The sequence below is a fragment of the Echiichthys vipera genome (genome assembly GCF_963691815.1).
Source record: "Echiichthys vipera genome assembly, chromosome: 18".
Classification (NCBI taxonomy): Eukaryota; Metazoa; Chordata; class Actinopteri; order Perciformes; family Trachinidae; genus Echiichthys; species Echiichthys vipera.
The window spans coordinates 18,629,352-18,655,119 of record NC_139843.1 but is presented as its reverse complement, the minus strand read 5'-3'; positions in this window follow the sequence as shown (position 1 = coordinate 18,655,119).

Genomic DNA, 25,768 nt, shown 5'->3' with positions numbered 1-25,768 from the left:
GTTGTTACCACCAAGAACCTAGTGATGCTAAATCTGAAAATACTGAAACCTTGATCGCTGAATTTTTTATAAAGCAATAAGGACTAAATAAATAACATTGTTATAACTTTAAGGTTGTATTACTTTCTGACTATAATTTTGCAGAGCCTGTACTGACAGTACTTATGTCACAGTCAAGAGTCTTTTCAGGCAACTGCAATGCAATTTTCAATTCTCATCTCTGTATACCTGGTAAAACCGATCCTGTAATGATGGAAGCGTGGAGGTGGAAAAGGTTTTGTGTAACGCGTCAATGCTCATAATTGCTGATATATCTCTCTATCGTGAGCACAACATACAGTGTCCAGGATGAAAAGCCTATATCTTTGTTGGAAGGTCACAGTCACATACCTGTTGTGTTGCACCTCATTTACAGGCAAAGCTTTTGTCCGACTGATCGCACCAGATATCATCAGTGGCCTATTCAGCTGGTTAGCTGTTTGAGTGTCAGCATACACGTAGCCCTCATCCAAGGGTCAACAGCTAATCTTTCCCTGAAGCACTGGTTGATGGATGCCATTTATATGAGAAGCCTAGCTTGACTGAAGCTGGTTCCTTCTACTAGTGAAAGTCAACCGTCTTTTATTCCACAGTTTCTCTATTGTTTGACAAGGCTTGGATATAGAATTATGTGTAGTTTTGACAATTATTCAAATTCAACATGACCAAAGCAAAAGGTTATTTTACAACATAACATACTGTATATACCTTCGCAGCAAAATTTTCAACGGATGTCTGTGAGAAGATAGAAAAGAAAAGAAGAGAAACGAAAAGAATAGAAAGCCTTTATTGTCACCTTATAAAATACAACTAAATAAGGAGTGCTACTCTTGATCCGTGCAATACAAGACACAGGATAAACATCACAAGACAAAAAAAGAATTGAGTGCTTGTCAGTGAGTGTGCACCAGATTCCTGTGAACGTGCCTGTGTCTTTTCTCATTGATAAACAGTATGGATTACACGCTACATGGATGTAGGCTGGCTAACTTACTAATATATATCAACTGCTAAAGTAATTTAGCATATTCCTAGCTTGAGGCGTGTACCTGTGATATTGTAATATGCGCAAGGGTGGAGGTGGGATCTGTGGCGTATGCACGAACTGTGAACTGCGCTGAGTGGACAGGATCATACAGGTTTTTGAACAAACAACCAGCTCCAGGTGCACATAGAGGCGTGTTTTCTTTTCTAAAACCAGAGGATTTATGTTGCTCTATCGGAGCATAATGTTGGTTTCAGTAAATATGTTCAAAAAATTGTTGCCGACTGCAACTAAACAGATCTGCAGCTGGCAACACAGGTTCAAACATAATAAGATGAATAAATCTAATGTAATTTGTATTTGGAAAAGAAGTTGTAAAAGCAAGTTACGGTGACATAATACATGCAATGTACTTTTAAATTTTGCTGGGAGCTGTAGTTTTTTTTCCTACCAAAGCAATCACTGTTTAACTTAAAATGATAAAAGGTTTCCATTTCTAATAAATAAACTGCTGTACTGAATACAAGCTTGACAGGAAGGGATGTCGTGACTTTTGCTCTCTATCAAACTCCAGATCATGAAAAAGATTATTTGAAATTTTTCAATCAGTCAGTCAAATATAATTTCCCCATCCCTCTATTAGAAAATGTGTATATATAGTGTGGAAGCATAGGAAACCTGACCAATTATCATAGCTCATTTGCAGCGGGTTCACAGGAGCAACTCACAACCGTGTTAAGATCTTTCAAAATGGATTTTCAAATAATGATAAAGGGCTTTGACAGAAATGATTACTGCAAACTTGTATTTATATCCCTCTCTTTGTGTGCCATTATCCACAGCTGCCTCTTGTCTCAATATTCATGCTATAAAAATGACTGACAGGTTTAAGTGCCACTTCTGTTAACCCCCCTGAGAACACCAGAGTGATGGCGATAAGCAGTAACGGACAGGACAAAGACTGACATGGAAAACTAAAGCTGTGCAGGACAACGGAGACAGCGCTCATCTATCAGTGTTATTCTGGAGCATTTTGTGTAATTGCACAGGTGTAATGTCTCAGGTCTTGATTCTGGCACCTGCATTTGTCAAACAGTGAAAAAAATGTGATTCATCCAAAGTAGCCAGGCTTGCAATATAAATAGATGGAAGAGAAGCGTCTCTTAAAAGAGAAACATCTGATGGAATATTGTTGGGTTCAGACGAAATGAGAGCCGTGTTGGTCTGAAAGGCAAGGATGGAGGGTTAACAAAAAAAAACTATGCCCCACACAGAGCCGAGGACACACAAGAGCCGAAAGGTTCCATTTACAAAAACCTGTTGAGAGGTGCCAAACAACCACATTGATTTGATGACTACAAAGAATATGGAATAAAGCACATGAAAACAGAGTGTTTCTCCCTCTTATTCATCGACTGAAATGGGATGTTTACGTCAATTGAATTGGGCTGTTAAGTGGGGAGGGGCATCAAGCCATTATTTTAATATTCTTTATTTATGAAGGACCTTCCAAAACTTTACAATTAAAACAGAACACTTTGCAAGTTTATTTATATAGATGAAACAAACCACAAAAGGACATATAAAGGTAGAGTCCTGCAATTCTCGGGAAAGATTGTTGGAATTTTAGCACAACACCCAAACAAATACACCCCTTCCATTAGTGCTCCTTCAGAATACCAGATTTACTGCCCCTTTCGCTCCCACTGCCTTTGTCTAAATACATCACTGGCCTTTCCCCTGTCCTGTGCACAAACTCAGTCAAGAGAATAGAAAATCAATTTAAAAGAACTGTGAGTTGCCGCAGACCTGCAGTTTTCTCTGAGTTAGTTCCAGATATATGGTGCATAAAAACTACACGCGGCTTCTCCATGTTTAGTTCTGACTCCAGGGAATCAATTCTTTGAAACATAGGAAGCCAGTGTAAAAATCTCAGAATGATGTCATCCACCTTCTTGGTCTTGGGCTATTTAGGGAGACCTTTAAAGACAGCGTTAAGATGAATGCAAGGACACTTTTTTCCAAATCCAGCTGTCCAGTCTACCATTATATTAGGGGGGCTGTACATGGTCGCCTGTTTCCAATTCTCAGAAAACTCTGACAGGGTTGGAGATTCACTTGTTCAAAGATCGTTTGTTAAATTGTTTAGGAAGAGGCTCCACTCCTAATGGGAAAAAAGAGAGTACACTCCTACAAAAAACAACTAAAACAGAATTTAAAAAACTGAAATTCTTACTTTATTTCGTTGTGCTTAAAACCAAAAAGGTATTTCTGATTTAACTTTGGACTGTTTCTGTTGGGGAACATTATTTGGACCTTTTGGACAATCATTGTAGCTCATTGTGCAATACACTGATTTAAACTGTTGATGCTTATTCATTTATCTATGTCGGGATCGACCTTTATTACAAACCTAATCATTCAATTGCCTGAATAAACAGCAGCTTCCATGCTAACAAAAGAACATTCAGGAGGCATTTTGTTGTTTTCTATTATCTGAACACAGAGATGAACTTAAAGCCAAAAACACATGATACAATAAAGAGAGTAAAACAAGCTAAAATGTCATTAAACCTATGTGAACTCACAGAAAGGCAAAACATCGGCTTGATCTTAGGGTGCAGGAAGGGACATCGGAGAAAATAAAAAAAAGATACTGATACTTGGGCTGAGGCCTCTCAGGGCTTCGAATGTAATCAATAATATCTTGAAATCAGTTCTAAAAAGGGACACACGACTTTAACCCGCTTGACTAAACAGCTGTTTTACCTGTTAGATGTAAATGTAGCCGTAAAAAGAAAGATAAAAAATGCTGCTTTTTTATTTATAAATCCAGCTGTTCACATTTGAGCCAAACCTCAAGACTTTTTCAGTTCATCAGTGAGTTGGCAGCTTGCAGCTTCAATATGATTATCCCTGTACGCTTTTGCAGCCTACAGTGCGCTAGGAAATCACTTTGGTTCTGCTTTAGACATGCAGTAAATTTTCCTTGGTAGAGTTCTGAAATTAGTTGGAAAAACCTCAATTTAGAGTTGTGGCACTACTAAGCACTTTTCTGCCCATCTGTTTAGTTTCTGTTAGTATCTGACAGTGTTTATTTCTGACTGCTACTTGTCTTTCTACTCCTTGCTGCTCCCTGTTCTCTCCGTTCGGAGCCAGATGGCACCCTGTTCTGAGGGGGAACAGCTAGATAGCACATACATGCACACATGAGATGTCTCATGAAGATGAGCAACTGCACAGTACAGCATTTCCCAGCAAACACTAATACTCCTTTCACATCTGGGGCTGAAAGCAGGGTTGAACCATGGTAAAAATGTCTTTCAATGCCAAATGCAAAGGCTTTCAATGGGGATTGCAAACAACCAGGGTTGCTCAGTAGCAGTGGCGATTGCTCTAAGACTGCAAGCGAAGCTCAACTTCAGAATCAGCTACATCTCACTAGTGTTGCTTTCGTCAACGAAAATGATGACTAAATATTGTCGTCAACGAACCTTTATCACATGACGAAAACTAGACGAGACGAAACGAAAATGCTGGGCATGTGACGATGACTAAGACGGAATATATAATGTAATTTTGTTCACGAATAAAAACAAGACGAAATGTCTCTTCATTTTTGTTGACGAAAACGAGACGAAATAACATTGTTTCGTCTCGTTTAGTCACGTTATTATTATTATTTTGAAGTTTCACTCCCAGTCTCGCCTCTGGGCGACGTCACTTCCTCAATCCCCACACGCGCATTATTTGGATTCTGAAGCTGCCGCTGCTGTGGGTTAGCGTAACATTAGGGTTAGCGTTAACGACAACTAAAGAAACATGAGAACAAAGTGTGACACCAGCCGGGGGTCGTGTTTGGGAGGAAAAGAAGAAAAAAGGAAAAAGGAAAGGAAAGGAAAAAACACCACGGATCTTAAGAGACACCTCAGGGCATCCCATAATAAAACTTAGGTAAGTCAAGACATAACGTAACGATACTTTCTGTTTTATAAAGCTCATGCGACATGAGGCTACGGTTAATGTGTCGGGTTTTAACGCTAGCTTTAGACGTTAGCCAATGGAGCTGAGAGCGTGCGTGCGTGCCTGACTCCCCGCCTGCCTGTCTGTCTGTCTGTCTGTGTGTGCGTGTGTGTGTGTGTGTGTGCGCGCGTGAGTAGCGTGTGTGTTTGTGAGAGTGTAAAGTGTGTTTTTAGTTCCTACCTGACTGACTCACTCTATAAGTGCACTAAACTTCCCCTTGTTGGCCAAATACTTTCACTAGTTTTGTATTTCACAGAGCAAATCGCACTGAACTGAATTTGACAACATAAATTGGATTACTTCTTCTAGACCTGTACATGCATGTAAACTAAAGATATCTGCACGGGTTTGGCTAAAAGAAAATGTTGGTTTCGTCAATACTACTAGGTACTTTTATTATATTGATTAAATATAATTGCATTACTAAAAAGAGACTAATTTACAATTTTTTTGAATAAAACTAGACTAAAATGCTGAGACTTTTAGTCGACTAAAACTAGACTAAAATGCTGAGACTTTTAGTCGACTAAAACTAGACTAAAATGCTCAGACTTTTAGTCAACTAAAACTAGACTAAAATGCTCAGACTTTTAGTCGACTAAAACAAGACTAGACTAAAAGTAAAACAGGCCGCCAAAAACAACACTACTTATCACAGGTAACCGGCACAACTTACTTCTCACTCATCCCCACAGCGCTTTACACAGTCGGAGGCTCAGCTTCTACTGACTTCAATGGTTAAACTTTTGGGTAAAGTTTTTCATTCTGTTGTCCTGAATTGATCCGGAGACTTTACTGATCCCCAGCGACTTTGTCTTTGTTAAAAATGACTAGCCTTGTGTTTGGTGACTCTGTTCTGTCACTCTGCGGTTTCTGTCCCCAGTGAGCAGCGGCAGCTGTGGAGCTTCTCCCCCCGTCACGATCACTCAAAGGTGGTCACACTTCACAGTAGCCTGGCGCAGCAGCTCCAGCTGGGCCTAGGCCGTTTAAGCAGACTAGCTCTGCTGGCCATTGAGAGGACACTGGTCAAGTCCCTGGAAAAGACGCCTAGTTGGTACGACAAGGTCACAGATCATTTTCTTGAAAAGGAACAAAGGGTAGAATTTACATATAAATAAACAAAGACATTTATGATGTAGGCCGGAAAAATTAGCTTCCCCTCCTTGAAAGACCAGCAGCCTCCACTGCTCACTAGTGGCAGATGAATGATGTCACTGGTTGCAAATGGAGGCACACAGACAAGACACAGTTGTCACTCCCAGGACGCCGTAGCTCATGTGTCCATGTAAACAAATGGAAGGAATGTCTTTTTTGCGATAATGTTAATGCAATTCAACACTGGTTGCCACCAACTACAAAACACTAGTTCTTGTGTACAGCTGCACTGGTGTCTGTGAAACCTCAGCTGTCTACTGAAAATGAGGTGTAATTGCATAATTCAATCGACACCCACCGGGTGCGTTTATGATGCGCAGTGGTACAACTCCGCCGGATGATGATCGTGCAATATAACAGGATGAAGTTCCTGTAAACAAAACCACAAAACCAACAACAGTTTGTTTCGATCCAGAATAGTACAAGGGAAACAAGTGATTTTTCTTTTTGTGGAGAATATTGTGATTCTACCATGGGTAAGTACAAGATTGTGAGCAAAGTGTATTTTTATTTGAAAATCAACCGTATGTTTTATGTTGTTTTTGTGCTCAACTTCCTATCCCGCACAACCTGCTCGACGTTGCTGCGATGTGCTCCGAAATCCGGCAAAAATAGAATATCTGCTCCCGAGTCGTCTGGATCGCCAGAGCTGTGATGGAGCCGGAACGCAGCACAACCAGTCAGTGGAAACACAAACATTGACTATAATTGAAACATATCGGCTCTGCTGCCGTTCTGGAGCAGGGCAGGATTGAATAAGCAACTGGTGGAATTTTGCTGTAAACCCCCCGCCAGTGTGTCAGAGGTCAGACCTTGACACACTTCAGTGTTGTGCAAGTTCACACTTCACAAGAGCTAGCTCAAAATTCAGTTCACACTGACTAAAATTAACTAGCTCACGTTTAGTGTACAATTTTGATTTTTTACAGACCCAAAAATTTGTACTAGTTGTTCACTCCAAGCTATTCCTTTTTTTAGTGGGATCAGTTGCTCTGAGAGTTGTGCGCCTTTGATAACTCGCAGACCCAGCTAAACACAACCACACCATCTCTCAGCATGAAACAGCCCACAAGACAGCATAGAAAAGAAAGAAGAAAACAGCAGGAATCTCTAACTCCTAACACGGTCACTTGTTAAACCAAAATACCAGCATGCCTGGTGTTTCATGTTCACGTCATTAGTTGTAAACAGATGTGTTAGGTATATTAACCAAAAACATGTTTAATGTGTTCATGCACAACACTGCTACTAGGGCATGGGCAATAATATTAAATATATCCTTCTCATTGCAGACATTTTGATTTGTCAAACACAGCCAATAGCATTATAAATTCCTACATTGCATTGCTGTAATTTCTGGAACGGAGCCATCGTTAATGATATTAGTTCCAGTGTGCTTTTACTGCTATGAGTTATCTGCTGCTAGGCTATCAAGATTCAGGTTAAAGATTTATTTATACAGCAAACATGAAAACATGTAATGCACAAAAAGGGTAGACGTTTGAATGTGAAGGAGCAAATAGCAGAAGAAGAAATAAGAGAACTATTCAGTGAAATATGAAGATGCACATCTGAGTTCACTAAATTTTGTGTGTAAAAATAATCCTCTACTTGGTTTTACTGTAACCACTTGATAGAAATGCGTCAATTTATGCCTCAATGGGAGAGTGTTTATGTGAACCAGTGATTTCAAATATAGTTGTATGCTATAGCTATATATATTTCACTTAATTGTACATTCCTTCAAGCACACACAATTATGAGAATATGGTTGTCCACATACCATTTCATGTATTACAAGACAGCAGGGGCAGGGGGGAGGGCAGGAAATAATAAGAAAAAAGGTAGAAAAATAATCAATAATGCTGATTGATCAGCAGTGACATGCAGAAATACAGTGTTTTTCATTCACTGCAGATGCTAACGTATCATCACAGACTGGCAGAAAGCAATGGGAACATGCTCTAATTTCTGTCGAAGCAAACCAAAATAGTATTTTCCTCCTGATCCATTAAAGCCGTGTGGTTTCATCAATTACAAGTGTCATTAGTGATTAGGTTGGTTTTATATATAGCACATACTGTAGAATTAGGGGTGGAAAAACAATCTGTTTTTCTGCACCCGTGTAACACTTGTGTTTTTTTGTTGCTTTTCCTCTTAAAATCAGGTGCACTCACCTAGCTACTGTGTAGAGGCAGTAAAGCAGAAAGAATGTTGCAAAGTTGGCACTGTTTCTGCACAACTCTTTCTTTCTTTCAGTTAAGTGCGCACAGAATGCCTGGGAAAACATTTACACAACGTCGAAGCCAGCATGCCTTGCAGCTGATTGTGAAACTCAAAGTAAAAAAGCGATCGCTGTCATCCTGGACACAGTATTATACAAAGTGGTAAATTTGATTTGCAGCATGATCACATTTGCTGAGATTATAAAACAAGTTAACCATAAACACATCGGCCTTATTAAAGCAATGCCCTGTTTCGGCCTGTTTGTGCAGCACTCACACAATCATCTCTCGAGGAAAACTGTCACTCAGTGAACAGAAAGGTAAAACCATCTACTTTAACTTTAAAAGCCTTTGTGCAAAGCTCCTCCCTTTCCCTTTCATACTTTCACATTTGAGTTTCACCTGACCGACATCCAATCACAGATGTAACTACAGGGAGGGAACACTATCAAAACGAGGACATGCAATGTGGAAAAAATGGGCACAAATGTCCTTCCTTCTTTTGAAAAGCTCTGAACCGCTTTTTCCTGAATAGATGGTGATTGTAAGAGGCTGACATCCAGTGATTACTGAGCTGGATTACTCTTACATGCTGTCCATACCTCATTAACGTGACTTCACACATTTTGCTGCAATGAGAATGGAGATGTGCTATAATGACCACATTGTGAGCACACTGATGTGGGAACAATGGCTATGTTCCCAACAACAAATGAGGTGAAAATGTATCCTGGCAAGAGACACCTGTTGCAATAAACACTTGCTGACTTGCAATAAACACTTGCCGACAGTATGGGGATGTGTTTGGGGTAACAATTAAATCTTCCGGTAATCTTGTACAAAAAGAGAAATTCAAGTAACTGGTCGCTGCGTTTAAGCAACATTGAGTAACATGGGTTTTTTTTTTTACAATTTGGCACCCCATACAGTTTCAGAGTGCAATTCACCTATACACCACGTAAACATCAACTGTACGCGTTCATTTGTCATGATTAGCGTCCATTATAATGTGATTAAGTCCTCAGAAGTGAGTCATTTTTTTCGCATTCATTTTTATAAAAGACTGGGAGCCTTAAGAGGAGGATCAGGGCGGCTGTGGCTCAGAGGTAGAGCAGGTCGTCCTCCATTCGAAAGATCCATACAGTCCTCATGTTGAAGTGTCATTGGGCAAGAAACTGAACCCCAAATTGCTCCCTGTGCTGCACGTGGGTTTATGAATGTAGTTTGAATGATTAGATCTGATTAGATTAGATTAGACGATGGGCAGGTAGCCTCTGCCATCAGTATGGATGTCTGGGTGAATATGACGGTGTTTCCTAACCATTATATTAGGCGGGCAACCCCCCCCCCCCTTTTAAAGTCGAGTTAATTGTATTTTCTGAATAGCGTCAGATCACAACAAAAGTAATTTGAGGATCCCTTTCCTATGGCAGAGCTCTATACCTTCTCCTTTTAGTAAACAAACTAAACAGAGTTAAGTTATTTATCTTATTTGTACGACAGCATGTAAATTCTGTCTCTACATGGTTGCGTGTTTACAATTCTCAGAAAACTCAACTCAAGACTCTTCTTCAAAGATCGTTTGTTAAATTGTTTGGAAAGAGGCTCCACTCTCAAACTGAAACTTATCACAGATCCTTTATTATTTAGTTTGAGAAGAGGGTTCAGTCCTACAAAAAACAACTGAAACAGAATTAAACAAACTTTTTCTTTCTTTATTTCGTTGATTTTTGATTTAACTTTGGATTGTTTCTGCTGGGGAACATTATTTGTACCTATTTGGACAATTATTTCAAAGACATTATCCAATGCCAAGTGTAGCTCATTGTGCAATACACTTATTTAAACTGAGTTTGCCATGTGGCTCTGATTAGCGCTTGTATAATCGTGAGCCTTCTGTCTTGATCCTGATCCTTCTGTCCCCCCAAACGCTGTAAACCTAGGGGAAACACTGTGACAAGTAGTGCCAAAGCACCTTTAGTTGTCAGAAGACTAGAAAGGTGCTATATAAGTACAGGTCCATTTACCATTAGCCGTTCGATGAACTCTATAATTCTGCAAATGCGCATGAGTGAGTGTGCATGCATGGACTAAGTGAGTTACCTATGGTTTCCCTTGTGGTGATGGATGGGAAAATAGGTAACTGGGGTCTCAGAGAGGACAGCAGGTGGAAACACAGTTGGTTTTTCTTACACTCATAAAACAGTGCAAACCAGAAACTGGGATGTCAGGCCGTGCTGTTCATATATTGTAAACACAAAAATTAACATCATCAGTCCATCCACAGCGCGTATTGGCTCGATTGTTGTGAGACGAAAACCTCAGTTTCATGTCACTATGCCAGACGAATTAGTGAACTTGGCGAATTCAAAGGTACTACATTTCTTTAATATCCAACATGGATTTGGTAGAGGAGGGTAAGTAAGGATTATAAATAAAGTGACTTTGTTCCAGGTCAGTGCACTGTCAGTGGGTTTGCCCATGTAGACAGATAAAGGAAACACAGGGTTTGATTGCACCCCATCAATGAAAAAAAATAAATTTCATGAAATGTATATTTCTGTATTTATTTGTTACATTTACTTAAGAAAGCAATGTTTAAGAGCAGCTTATTAATTGGTATTGGCACTGGTACTCGGTATCTTCTGGTTCCTAAAGCCCAGGTATTGGTATCAGGATGAAAAAGTCAAATTGTTGCATCCCTCCCAGAAACTCAGAGAAGATACTGAGACACCTCAGATACTGAAGAATGAGTGCACACTGGGCCCTGCTGAAATAGAACTGCCCCTGGAGCTGCTACAGGAGCCAGGATGCAAGCGCCTGTGCAATCACAGGACGCGCACATAGACGTAAGTATGCCTCTGTGTTAGAATTCATATTAGTATTTGGACACACAGACACAAATACATACATACACACGTGGGACTTTTACTAAATACTCACAAATAGCATTTGTATGTGCGTCTAGTCCTTTGTGACCCTTTTCAGCCCCCATATACACACACACACATACACAGAAACACAATGGTAATGTATGCTAAACCTACATTAGCAATTAGTGACTTAATCCATTGCCTTGCTATGGTATTAGCTGGTATTATTTGTGTGCTGGAGAGTTCACAAAGCTCTTCTTTCATCTGAAATATATTCATTGTCAGATTCATATAACTGCAAGTTAATTTGTCACACGTCCCCGACTGGGATTATTCTAGTTGCTTTTAAAAAGATATGTGTTGGACTTTAACAGCTTCAGTCCGGTCTTTGGAATATTGGTCAATTTAGTGTCTTCTGGAGGTCAGAGACAAGAGGAGAGAATTAAGAAGGCAGTGTCAGTAAGACCTTGATTTAAGGACCCAATTTCCTCTACTGAAAGGCTAAGTTGGAAGAGCTAATTGTCCATTTTCTGCCTGCACTCTGTGCTAATGGAAAAGCAATACTTGTGCTGAAATGATTTAAATAAACATTACAACAACAAATCGTTTTAAAATGTTTGTCTACTATAGAGAATGTTTCAGACATGTTTCACCAACTCGCCACAAAGGGTCCTAATGCTGCCCATGGACCAAAAGGCATAAAAGGAAATTACTGTCCCAAATCGTAAATGGACTTGTACTTATAAAAAACCTTTCTAGTCTTCTGACTACTCACTTCACCCATTCACACAGACATTCACACTGATGGCAGTGGACATCTACATACCATCTAATCTAACCATTCACACCAAATTTACACACCCATGCGCAGCACAGAGAGCAATTCAGGAAAGAATATAAAAATGTTCATTGTTTCTACAAGAAAACACATTCAATACTGGGAGCTTCACAAATAAAATTCCAGTCATGCCCACTGTGTTGGAGTAATGATTGAAGTGTAAGTGCCAGTATGGAAACAAGCCTCTGGATCTCTACAAGAGGCATGAATATACAGTAATTCTTACAAAAGACATTTCCTCATTTGGTGTCCTTATGAATAAGGATGGAGTTGTCCAAGGCATCGCTACAAAATATTAGATTTGGTTCCTCATTTATAAAATTGTGCCTAAAATTCACATCAAAAAAGTTACTTATGGACACGAAAGTGAATACACCCAAAATTCAGATAACAGTGTGTAAGCATGACCTTTGCTGCTTTCCTTTAATAAATCCCCCCAAAAATTGAAATCTAGCACACATGAGCAAGCTTCTTGCCCAAACTTTATTATCCCAATTTACCTACACATAAGCCCTGTTTGGATGGGATCAGTTTAATGCGGGGACGTGGGGTAAGGTCATTTTTACCTTAGTCCACGTTTTAGTCCTGTCCGAATGGGCCGTGTCAGTAATTAATCTGGAGAATGTCAGTAAAAATGACGGCGATTTTCACCTTCTGTAAAACAGTCCAGAAAAAAAATACCATAGGTAAAACTAATCCCGTCCGAATATGTCCCTCTGTAAAACATACTGTATGTTGATATTCCATCATATCCCGTCAGTACATAGTCTTCACATATTTTAGAGCATGGAGGCGCTTAAAGAAGCACTCTTTTTTTTTAGATAATCAATTCTGTCCTTTAGTTTCGTGTTTAGATAGTTTTGTGATATCAGGAAGCTACATAGCACGCACATGGCGACATGGAGGTGACGTAGTGCGAGCTGGAAGAAAATTTGGAATATTATTTAAAAGCATCAATCTGATGCATTTTGAAAGAAAAATTATCAGTACGGATATATATTAGAGCAGGGCTATTTCATTCATTTGGATTTGGGGCCGGTTGACGAAAATAATCAAAAATGAAGGGCCGGAAAAATATAAGCGCTACATTAATAGATACATACAGTATATTGTCTTTATTTTATCAATGTAGGCCTCAAAGTGCAACAGCACTACAGCTACAGCAACAGGTAGTGATAGGCCAACTCAAAGTGCAATAACCTTGTCAAAAACTATCCTTATAAAATTAACATACCTGTTAACCAGAGGTTTTCACTCAATTATTGTACTAAAGTGCAAGTTTGAGGCTCTTGTTTTTTACTTGAGTATTTTTTTTTCATGCTACTTCATACTTCTACTCCACTACAAATCAGTGGGGAAATTCTACTTTATCTGATTACTTCAGTTACTAGTTACTTTACCAGCCTTATAAGCACATATGAAACATTAGTTTATTCATCAAAAACTTGACTGTCAAAAATGAATGCAAAGTAGAGTATTCTTTACAGTTCAGTGGGAAGCTGGTGTTGAAGTTAGCATGAATTTTTTTAAAAATACCTTCTCAACTTAACCTCTTGCTGATTTGACGGTTTTCCACGTCAACCTTTCTTTTTTCAGAGTAGAAACAGACATTGTGGTGGAGGTTTAACCACAGAATTTAACCAGACCGAAATGGTGCAAGAACAACAACAGAAAGGAGCTGTTGGCAAGAAGATTCAGAAACCCACGAAGAGTGAGCGTGCGCAGAGTTGTGGCAGTGTGCCTACAGGGAGCATTTGGAGCAAGCGCGCCGAAATTGGAAGCGCTGAGATGTGAGAGAGGAGAGCAGTCAACATCGGCCAACATTGCCATGAATTACTGTTTCAGAGACTTCTACTCAAAGGGCTAGGAAATATTCCATTGTTCGTTCACACATTCGAGGTGAGTGATTTTCATGCATGTAGAGAAAAGGCTAAAAAGAGGAATTTCACCCAGTGAGAGATTGAAATACTTGTTGGGGCGGTAGAGGCAAGGAATATTTTACTGTTTAGCGGACGCTTTGTTGGCATTACATGCGAAAAGACTATAGTTGCAGCATGTGACGGAGGCGGTGAATGCTGCCAGCTCAGAACGTTGGACCCTCTCAGAAATAGCATAGCTGATCACAGATAGTGTTTTTTTAATAGGCAGAAGCAAGCGCACACTTGAGCTCAACCCACTCCATGAGCCACTTGCTGCAGTAATTTCGAGCAAGAATTGCAAGAAGCACCAGATGATCAAGGTAAGTAATTTGTAGGGCCCAGTTTGAAAAGTGAGTAATCCTAATGCATTTATAATCAAGTTATATTTAAACATTTATGTACTCAAGAATCCAATGAGATATTTCCTATTTTTTGTAGTCCCATGTTCCAGCGGGGTCGGTGGTGCTGCAGGTGGAACTCAACGTTTCAACCCTCTAGTGGCCGTGAGTCAATCAATCAGAGAAATAAGACTTGTTTTGTGTGAAATACGCTGTAAATTGAAATAGCTATGGTTTTTTTAATACGTTGTGTTTTGACAACTCATCACATCCACACACTGGTGCATGGCAGCTCAAATTAATTATTGGTGGGAATATGCAAGTATTGTTTAATAATTAAAGTTTGAGTGAAATGTGATTCCAGAAAGAACTGTAAAAAAAAACATTTATAACGCGTTGGCGGTAACATTTATATTACACAGTTGTATCAATTTCAAACCACTTCTTGAGTTTTATACTTCTGCCATCGGACTCGTAGTTTCTCATTTCTCAATTGTATTTGCGTATGCATGGTTCCAGGTTACCGTGGATGAAGGCGCATTCTACCATTAAGTTTTTTTAATAAATCCCAAAGTTTGCTTGTAAAGTGGCCAGGTGAACAACTTCTTTGTTGACCACTAAACATTTAAAAACTGTGGCCCCTCGTGACTGTGAAGGTTATATTATTCACATTATTTTGTACTCATTAAACCATCCAGTGACCTCTTGTGCCCTGTGTAAAATCATCTGTATTCACTATGTTTCTCCACTCTTGTATTCCGGTTTTTCTGCTTAATATGTCACCCATTTGTATCTGCCGCTACGGGTTAATGGAAAAAGAAAAATGCTTTTTCCTCATCTTGGTGAACCATTCAATTGTTGACATTGTTACAGTTTGTTCTAAATATAAAATTGCATCTCTGTTTGTGATTGTATTGGAGCTGCCTGGTGATGGGATCTTATTTACTATGCTTGTCAATAATAGTGCTACTACTTAAATACATTAGGGCTGAGCTATATCACCTAAACTCCGTTCCCTGATTGTCGTGGTTACTTAATAAGCAAACAATTCAATCTTAGTCACTATGCTCAGCATACACAGCATGTCATACGTAAGCCACATTTCTTCATCACATGTACACAGTTGTCAGTTGGTTTGTTAATTAGCAATAGAAAGTCAGGAAAGACTCACATGTATGACAGCCCTAAAGCGAAAAAAGTTCACTATTGTGCCTCATTAAAAGGTCCTGGCTAAAATAACTGCAAATCACTATAATACAGTCTTTTACATAATAGGCCAGTCAAATCAGGGCTATAAAGAAGCTGTAACTGGCTATAAAAAAAATGTAACTGACTCACTAGCTCATGTTTTAAATGTTTTGGTAAACTGAGCCTGAGGATTAATAAGTCTTAAACACATTAGAGAATCCTCTCATTTTTACTTCTGTGTATCAATATATCAGGAGTTTAGCTGACTGTGAAACGAGCTTGTTCGTGTTAACAAGTGTTACCACATTGACTGTGAAGGGAAAAAGCGTTTGCAGACGTACAAAACAGTGAATCCAGTTCCTTATGATAATTTTACATGGAGATGTGAAAATAGAATTTGTCGTATGGCAGATCAGCTTAATTGTTTTGGACAAGTACAACTGACATCAGCAACAGTAATACTAATGGTTGATTTATGATGTTGTACTTCAGGGCCTTCGGAGGATCACCAACAGCCAAAAGTTGAGATGATGTCTCTTTTTTTTCAACACTTTGTCATTTCCTGCTGTCAGAACTGATTCCACGAGAAGGACCCATTTCACCGTAACATATGTTGACCTCCAATTACCTGCTCCATCGCTCACTCAGCAAATGCACTCTGGAACACCAAATTGAGAGAGGATTGAAGGGAAATAGCCAAGCTATTTTTGGCCACAGTCAAACAAAAACATTACTTTTCTGTTTCTAATGCTCAATCAAACAAAATGTCCATCAGCCATGAGGAAAAAGTAAGAAAGGTGGGAGACTTTGAACATAACAGCCAACATCTCCTGACCTCATTCTCTCAGATCTGTCTGGACTGAATACCCAGGATGTGTCATGTTTGAGGAGAATTATTTTGTTTCACATGTGCACATTTTTTTATGGGCTTACTCCTATCTATGACTAGATCTTTGGGGGTTCTTTGTCAAAGAAAGTGCGTTTCCTTCTGCTTTGCAACAGTTTTGGCCAGCTGTTCACCCAAACAGGGTTTTAAAATCATTTTAAAGGTGTAGCTGTCTGTTTGTGTGAGCCAGGGCCAGTGTAAAAATCGCTTACTTGCATATTGGTGAGTTTATTGCGCATTCATTTGCATAAAGCTTAGTGGTTGTCTCAAGTGCAGCAAGGGAGAGACTAAGAGATTGTATAAACAGGTTTCGGCAAATAATCACTCACTCACTCACTCACTCACTACATGAACGCATATTGTTGTTATTATTAATTATATTTGAATTTAAACAGTTTTTGTTTCAAACGACAAAGGAAGGGAGTAGATCAAATGAGGAGGGCACCAGACTACTTTGACAGAGACAGTAATTTTACCTCAAAGAACACGGGAGTAAGATTGATCTGGCTTGGTTCAGTCACAAATGACACACAGCGGAATCCATCAGATGCCACCGGGAAAGCCCTCCCCACTAGAGGTCGACCGATAGTGGACTTTTAAAGGCCGATATAACGACGAAAGTTTGGAACAGGAAAAAGTCGATAACCAATTAATGGGACGATATCACCCCAATTAATTAATTAAGCGTAATTAACGCGTTGGGGCGTCCCAGCCCTAGTTATTATATGTGATTAATATATAATTAATATGATATAATATTAATATATTTAATTTAAACTTGTATGAAATCAATATCTATTAAAATCTACATGGATTATTCAGTTGCTCTTTAACGGGGGCGGGGGGGGTGAAGTGATCCTTCACATTTTGTGAGTGATGAAAATATAATAATCACAAAGTAACACTAGTTAAACAAGGCGTATAGTGGAGGCATTTGAACTGTGATTTCCTCATCCTCTCAGGCTGTAACCACTAACCAGCTACGGATGGTATGTTAGAATTTCATCTTTATCTTATCAATACTTAATTATCTTTTTTTAAATTCAATTCAGAACAGAAATTCATTTATATTTCAAATATACATTAATATTGTTTCCACTGCAGCAACAATAAAGTTTCCAAAAGCAAAGTCACCATATAAACTCCATAATATCTGGAAACAAATCGAGATGAACAGACTACACGGAGACAGCTTTCATTTTAGCGTGTTCTTAACAAGCTGTTAATTGGTCATGTTTGTTGACTTTCAACTCATGAAGGTTTTAATGCACCTACAATAACGCATGTTGTAGTCTCCACCTGGGTCACTTCTCTCCTCTGTCCGCTGCCACTGCACACGCCCCGTGCAGTAACGGAACAGAGAGACAGAGAGCAGGAGAGACGCTGTTTATGGCGTTGTGGAAAACAACTGCAGCCATCGGCCACTATTGGAGCAAAGTTCCGCCAATTCCGATATTGTAAAACGTCCTATCAGCGCAGATTAATCGGCCAAAACGATTTATCCGCCAAAACGATTAATCGGTCGACCTCTACTCCCTACCCCAACTGAGTGCCTATGCAATACTGTTGCACGATAGGGGTAGAGGCTCAGCACTGTTGGCAGAGGAGCCATGGGCTGCATGCATGGTAATGAATAACAATATAATGTATTTAAATATATTTCTCTCTTTTTTCCTGATGATCTGAAAAAGTCACCTAATTTATAAAGCAGCTTAGAGGGATTCAGTTCCACCTCTTGAGGAACAAGTGGTATTACAAGACAGGTCGGGTTGTGGGTAGGCAAAGGCAAGGGAAGTTTATTTTCAATTTTTATTCATAGTGCCAAATCATAACAAAAGTTATTGTGTAGGTCATTTCAACAATATGGTAATTCAAAATGTTCTATATAAAACATTGAATGCATTGGAAAACATACATAAAGACATTTAAATAAAATTATTTAAGAAATAGAACCAAGAATATCAAAGGCAAGCAAGCATTCAATTATAAAACATTAAAAGCATTAGAAAGAATCAAATGATAAAAATATAACATCAAAGCAAGAATATCAACGGAAAGAGAAGCAGTTTCTGAAGACAGGCAATAGAAGCCACAGTGCAGTACAAGCAATTAATGAATAGTTCTGTTTACTGAAAGGCAGCGGCTAACAGAAAAGTCTGCAGTCTTGATTTAAAAGAGCTGAGATTTACAGAAGATTCACAGTTTTCTGGGAGTTTGTTCCAGATATAAGAAGCATAAAAACTGTGGTAGCTGAGTAGTATGCTCACTTCAGTAGTAATCTCCAACACAATATGTCTGTGGCATAACATAAAAACGTCTTCACATCCTATAGATAATGTTGAATGTGAGAGAAAAAATATTTTTAATGTTTGAAAATAAAAAATCTAGCCTCTTACATATTGCACCTTTAATGTATTATGCATTATACAGTATATTATTATTATATCTTATACTGCTCTACTTAAAAAGAATGTTGGTCATTAAAGTGTTAATGTATTTATGAATACAGTTTGATGTGAGTTTCAGTTCATTATTTCACACTCATGATAAATGGATTTGATTATGTGAAGGAAACAATAATTAATGTTAGTGTTTTCTTGAGATAAGACAATAATTAACCCATAAATTCAGGATAACAAGAATAAAAGAACACTTCTTTAAGTCAAACTTACGACTATCGTCCTACTCTGGTGCACACACAGGTGTGACAAGTATCACTGTATGCTTTATTATAGATGCATCTCATAGGGTTGTGTTTGCCAACAAAGCTGCAGTACATCAGTCTTTATAGAAGCATCTCATTAGAAGCAGTCTTCCCTGCATCACACACCTAAAGCTCTATGATCACTGTGTAGGCCCACAAGGATCATAAGCCACCTTGGTGGAGAATGACAGCAATTTATCTTTAGCTGCTATGGTGCAGCTGACTACATCTGAGCATGCCTAATTCTCATGATGACATTGGAAACACTGTGTTGGAAGGTCGCATCGCTCAATAGCAGATCAGGATGCTAATTGGTCCCCAATCAATTAAACAGCCTTGTCTGCTGTGAGTCGAGCCCAGCGGATCACCTTGATACACCAGACTGCAGGCACCCAGGCAGAAAGGGATACTACTGTGCCAGGAACAAACATAGCATCTGCTGCATGAAGCCTCCACTGCCTTCACAGGGCTAAAAGATACTCAAATATTAACATACCTGAAAATTTCTGGGCTGGAAATCCAATTCTTTCATCAAGTCATTAGAGATTTTTGTGTTTACAGCTTTGACAATGGCTTAATGCTATGATATGGCATCTTAATCTCTCTAATGTCATACACATTGTTAGAGGGTGACATAACAGTGGGGGCCCATTCTAAAATGATAATCAATTAAATCTGGGTTAAAGATAGAAAGGCCGTTTTATTTAATAGGGGCATACAAGCTGGATTACTCTATTACTAGTGCAGGATGAGGTCACAACTAAAGATCGTGGTTCATGTAAGGGAGCTCAGAGTTTGCTACTAAACCACTCTACGGACAATTTTTATTATACAATAGATGAAATATGTTGTTTTTGTTTGAAAAATGTTAAAACAAAAATCCTTAACTGAGCATCTTCAGTGTCACTCAAAGACATAGAAATGTAAATGTAAAGTTTTCCTAAGATGACCCCCTGCAGCCCCACAGAGCCTCAAACATGGCTGTAGAAGACTCTTAGTTTTGTTTGTTTATGTACACATGGGTTATGTCCAATTTTAATATTGATTGCATGCAGTGACATGCATGCAGTGACAGTTATCAATGGATAATTATAGAGGACCCTAACACTCACTGAGTCTTCTTCCTTGCTGATCTCTGTATATTGAAATGTACTCATGGTGTAACACCTCAACAGTCTCCTAGAAATTGCTTATATAGTGCTTATTTGTTTTCCCATATATTGCGGTGAGCAGCTTAATCGCTGCCAGCATTATGTTCACAGACAGTGATTTTTCAAGTGGACTAGGCGCTGCATTTATGCACCGCACAGAAGTGGTATGGACTGGACGCATCTGAACTCATCACGCGTATGACTGGGGACTGCTTTCCTAACCTTAACCTGAGTGCCAAAACATTAACATAAAAAAATGTAATGTTGTAGTTGTTACAATGTATTTATTATGTATGTATGTATGTATTGTAGTGCAAGATCAGATATTTTGGTGAAAAGAAATCATCATTGACATTTGCAGTCTAAGACAATTGAGCTTTGGGATGTCAACGTCTTGGAAAGTTAAAGCCTACTGCACATCTTCTCAATCTTTGGTGTATGTCATTTTTACATGTTGAGTTGATTGGCAGGAAAGAGCACCAGGTCTAGGTTAATAACAAGTCTATCCTTTTAGATGAGACAATACTACAATAGTCGTCCACAGATAATGACCCAGAAATGACAGGACTATTATAAAATGTAAAAGGACCTGTGGGTTCACCAAAATGATGTAGAGTAATCCTATGAGAAGTGTTGTCATTTTCATTTTCTTTTTCAGACAGGTTTCAGGAAAAATAAAAATAAATTGTGAGATTTATTGTAGATAATCCTGAAAGACATCGTCGCTTTCACCAGCACAGCATTGGTCTAAATGGCTTTTATTTAAACTTACTATATGAGAGCAAAGAAACAAGTACATTTTTTAATTGCAGTCTGACTCATATATACTATGTTATGAATATGTTACATTTTTCTGAGGGTAATTGAAACAGTGTGGGGGGGGGGCGCAGTAGATTGACAATGTTTTGATGATATGCATTAGTTCTGAAGCAGTCTGTCAGTAACTGCATACATCATCGCATTGCACACACACAAGTGCACATTGTGTAAAACAGCGGCATTATACAACCCCTCAAGGACATCAATTTCATTTCACCTTTGGGGAGAGACAGGAAGCAGTTGTCATCTGCACCATGATGACTGGTAATGTATTTATAATGGGATACTGTTTATGCATCTAATACACCACTATAACAGTGCATTTAGAAAAAGGACCTGTTAGCTCTAAATTATGATTTACACAGTAGTGGTCATATATAAATGTGGCCCATTAGAAACACCCCACCCACTATAACAGAATACAATTCATCAAGTATCAGAATACAAACATCAGCACCAAAGCTTCCAAAATGAGAAAAATTATGTATAATAAGTACCTCACTAAAACATTCATCCATGAAAACTGGAAGTAGTCCAGAGCTGTTGAATTCATGAACCTTTTCCTAAATTTCTTTATGCTGTATAATTTTTATATATTAACTATGAACCAAATTACTGTGTATGTGAAAGAGGTTGTTCGTAGTGGTGAATTATCATCTGACTCTGCAGTTCAGAGCAGGGGCGTGTTCAGGGCCAAGCTATTAGGCTATAGCCACGGCTCTTTATCTCAGCCACGGGTCTCGTTTTACGACGAAAATATTGAACCCTAAAGCTGCATTCAGACCTGACATGATGATCAATGTACAGACACAATTACAACACAGGCGGAAGGATACTAGTTTTGGTGATGTGTGATGTTAACTCACAAAAAAGCTAGCTGAGAGGAAAATACGGTACTGTAATTCCTCAGGACTCCTAACATATTTCAGAGTGAACTTTATAGCTGGAGGAGAATCCAATTACATTTAACGGGACTCTTGTTTTAGTTCTGAACAGAAAGTTCAGATGAATGAGATCATTTTCCACTCCGATGTACTCCCTAGTTTTAAGCACATAATTCTGTTCACAGAGAATGGCCGTTTTTTTCTCCCAAGATAAACTCCAAGGCTCTCACAACTGAAAAACATCGACTCATATCAAACAGAGGAAGGAAGTACCCTCGAAGCAGTGATTATTTACAGCAGTGTAGGCCTCACAGAATCTGATAGAAGATAAGAGGTAGAACAGAACAAAGAGCTTGCGAAAGATGGCAGCGAGAGTGTGGATTTATGTGGGGAATGTCCTGAAAACCATTTTCATCTTCATGCCACTATTCCTTATGATTTGGGACCAGGATTTATTGGTAATGCTTTACAAAGTAACACACTGGAGTACTCAGATTCATTTTTTGTTGTAACAAGTTACATAACATGTTAGTTTAGAAATTCAAGTAATCAGTTATGAAGTTATATTTATGAGGTAATACGTTTCTTAAAAAAATAGTATTTCCCTGCAAGAACCGTTGAACTACTGCCGCCTGCACCTGTCAGTGGGGAAATTCCAACTTGAGACTTTTTTGCATTTGAGACAGAGGACGGACGTCTCGGCATTCACTGCAATTGCAGAGTATGTTTTTGCCCAGCTTGCAGTTAGATTAATAGCAGCCAACAGGTTGCACACAGCTGTCAGGTACCCTCAAGGTTTTCTATTTGGCCTTCTTTAATATTACATAGTACATGAAAGCCTCGGCAGACTCTCAACAGACTCTTGGTGGAACTCTGCTTCTGCAACCAGCATGGAGCTCTGTGTAATGACCACGGAGGGAAGACACACCTTTGTCTGCACACACTGCCATGAAACAAAGATAGATTTAAATTGGCAAAGCACATATTTAATAAAGAGCTGTGGAGGCGATATTGCGTCTGTCGTATTAACATACAGAGTTACAGTAACCGACCAATTGTGTAGGTGTGTAATATCAGTTTTATATGAGACAACCCTGGCAGCTGCATCTCCTTCCTTACACCACATTGAACTGCCCCAGACAACAGCACAACTGTGCAAAACAGGTGGACACAATAATCAGTTAATTTCCTACTGACATAGCTGAAGTAGAACAAACTTGTCATCTAACTGACTCCCTCACAATAAAGTAATCATTATAACTGACAAGCTGGGTGTGACGCACATCTTAACTTTTATAGCAACAAGCATTTGGCTCTTTTTCTACGGCTCTTACTTTTCTGTTCCATAAATTATCCCCTGGAGACCTCTTTGACAGCAAGGTTAGTCAGAGTAAGCATTAAAATCAATAAAGGTGCCGTAGAGCAGCTCTCTTTTTAAACTGCAGAGAAAATGAGGACACAAAGACAATAGTAATGACACTGCACTCGATACAACACGACTAATAGATAGGAACACACATAACAGCACATGGACACACTCAGAGCACTCACAAAGTGAGAGTCACGATCTTGGAGTTTTAGCGTTTAAGGTCCTCAAGGTGGGTTTCTCAACTTTCTTAACACTCACTAAAACATGAATCCACAATTACCATTCCATAACTGATTCAGGATTTCAATAACTTAAAAAATGAAAAGAAATCACATCTAAAAAGAAGTCATTATTCTTGTTTCTGACTTTCCAATCACCGAAAAGGACAAGTGGCATGCATCTTATTTGCATGTTTTTTTTTTAAGTTTCATGAGGGTTTATTTGATCATGACATTCATGCACAGAACGTGAATTATGTAAAGCTCATGTTATTATTTCTAGGCAGATCTGTATTCACAAATAAGAGTGTTATTCTTCTAACAGCAAGGATTAAGGGTGCGTTTTTTTTTCTTCTCCCAATACAGCGATCATCACGGCAGTTGCACCACTGCAGAGAAATTACATAGTTGGCTCAATGATTAACATAATGTCAAGGTCATTAGAAAGCAAGCCGCCAATATCCATCTCCCCATTGAACAGATTCCAGACTTGATTACAATAATTGCATATCAAAGGGATGCTACATTAATTTGCAAGACTAATTACTGCTTCCCATACATGTAAGCACTGAGGAATGTACATTTATTGAATATGAAACCTGTTGACAGTAAATTGATGGTTCAAGACAAGTTGTTCTGGACCCAGGCTTATGTCAATCATTATGCCATCCACTGTAATCAAAGTAATGAGATGCAAAATTGAGTCTAAATGGAGTTCAGGTTAACGTACATCGCCCTCAGAAGTATATTACTTACAGTAAGAGAAGTTTATTATGATTCCCTGTCATTTGTAGTAATTACTGGACTCACAAAAAGCCTTTTCTTCTGCCTTTCTTCACACAAACCCTTAAATTAACTAGAAAAGTAAACTCAGGAGAGTGCAGATCTCCGTCTCTCATGCGATGCAAACAGTGTCCTGGGTCGAAGTCATGTGTTAATTATAACAATAATAATTTCCCCATGAAATGTTTGTGCTAGCAAAAGAAGGGACTGGACCTATGTTTCCCAAGTCCTATGTTCACCGCTTTGTATGTGACCGGGGTCCTATGTTCCCTTCTTTATTTTTTTTCCCCAATCAGTCCCGAATTACAAAGCAAATAGACCCTAACCCTACACCCTAACTCTAAACCTTATGCGTCCGGAGAACATAGGACCCGGGGAACATGGCGATGACAAAAGAATGTCTCACCATGCTCTGGATTGATACAGAAAAAGAATCAATATCAGTGATCTGCCCTCATTTACCTGCTCAGAATCTGAACAATCTGTACAGTTTTCTCTCTGGACAGGCCAGACATCAGATACATCCGAAAACATTATCAAGGACTCCTTTCACCCCAGCAACCACCTGTTTGACCTGTTACCCTCAGGCTGACGCTACAGGTCACAAAAATCACGGACAAACAGACTCAGAGATAGCTTCCTTTCTAGAGCTATCACTGCAGTCAATAACAAAAAATAAAACAACAAAACAAATTACCTCAATGTTACACATATTGATCACATTGATCAGATTAAAATTTTAGAATTTAAATAATTTAAAAAAGCCACTTTAAACCTAAAAAAGCCACTTTAAAACTCTTGTGCAAATAACATGTTCCACCCTAAATATACATATTTTATTTTAGTATAGTTCTAAATATACATATTTTATTTTAGTATAGTTCTGTTCTCCACCCATCTGTTTATACTGTTCCCATCTGTTTATACTGTTCCCACCTGTTTATACCGTTCACATTATTATATTGTTTATACTATATTGTGTGTTTATTGCTTATATTACACTTTGCTTATTGTTTTATTATATATTATTTTTGCTAAAAATGTACCAAGGGGGAGTAGCACTCGAATTTCGTTGTATGCAAATGCAATGACAATAAAGGCTATTCTATTCTATACAATTAAGCAACCATTTCATTCCTCATCACTGAGTACACACAAGTCATCCCTGTGCATAAGGTTCCCTGTAGTGCCACACCTGCACGCTAACTGTGCAGGCTTATTACATAGCTGTCGCAATTTTCATCCCGTTTGGATCTAACCATCCGTGGCCCCCCCTGAATAGCTCATACGCTGTCTGCAAAGGTAAATACTTTACTTAAGCCTCATTACACATCTAATCTTTTTTTCTCTTCTTTTCCATAAAGTCAAATT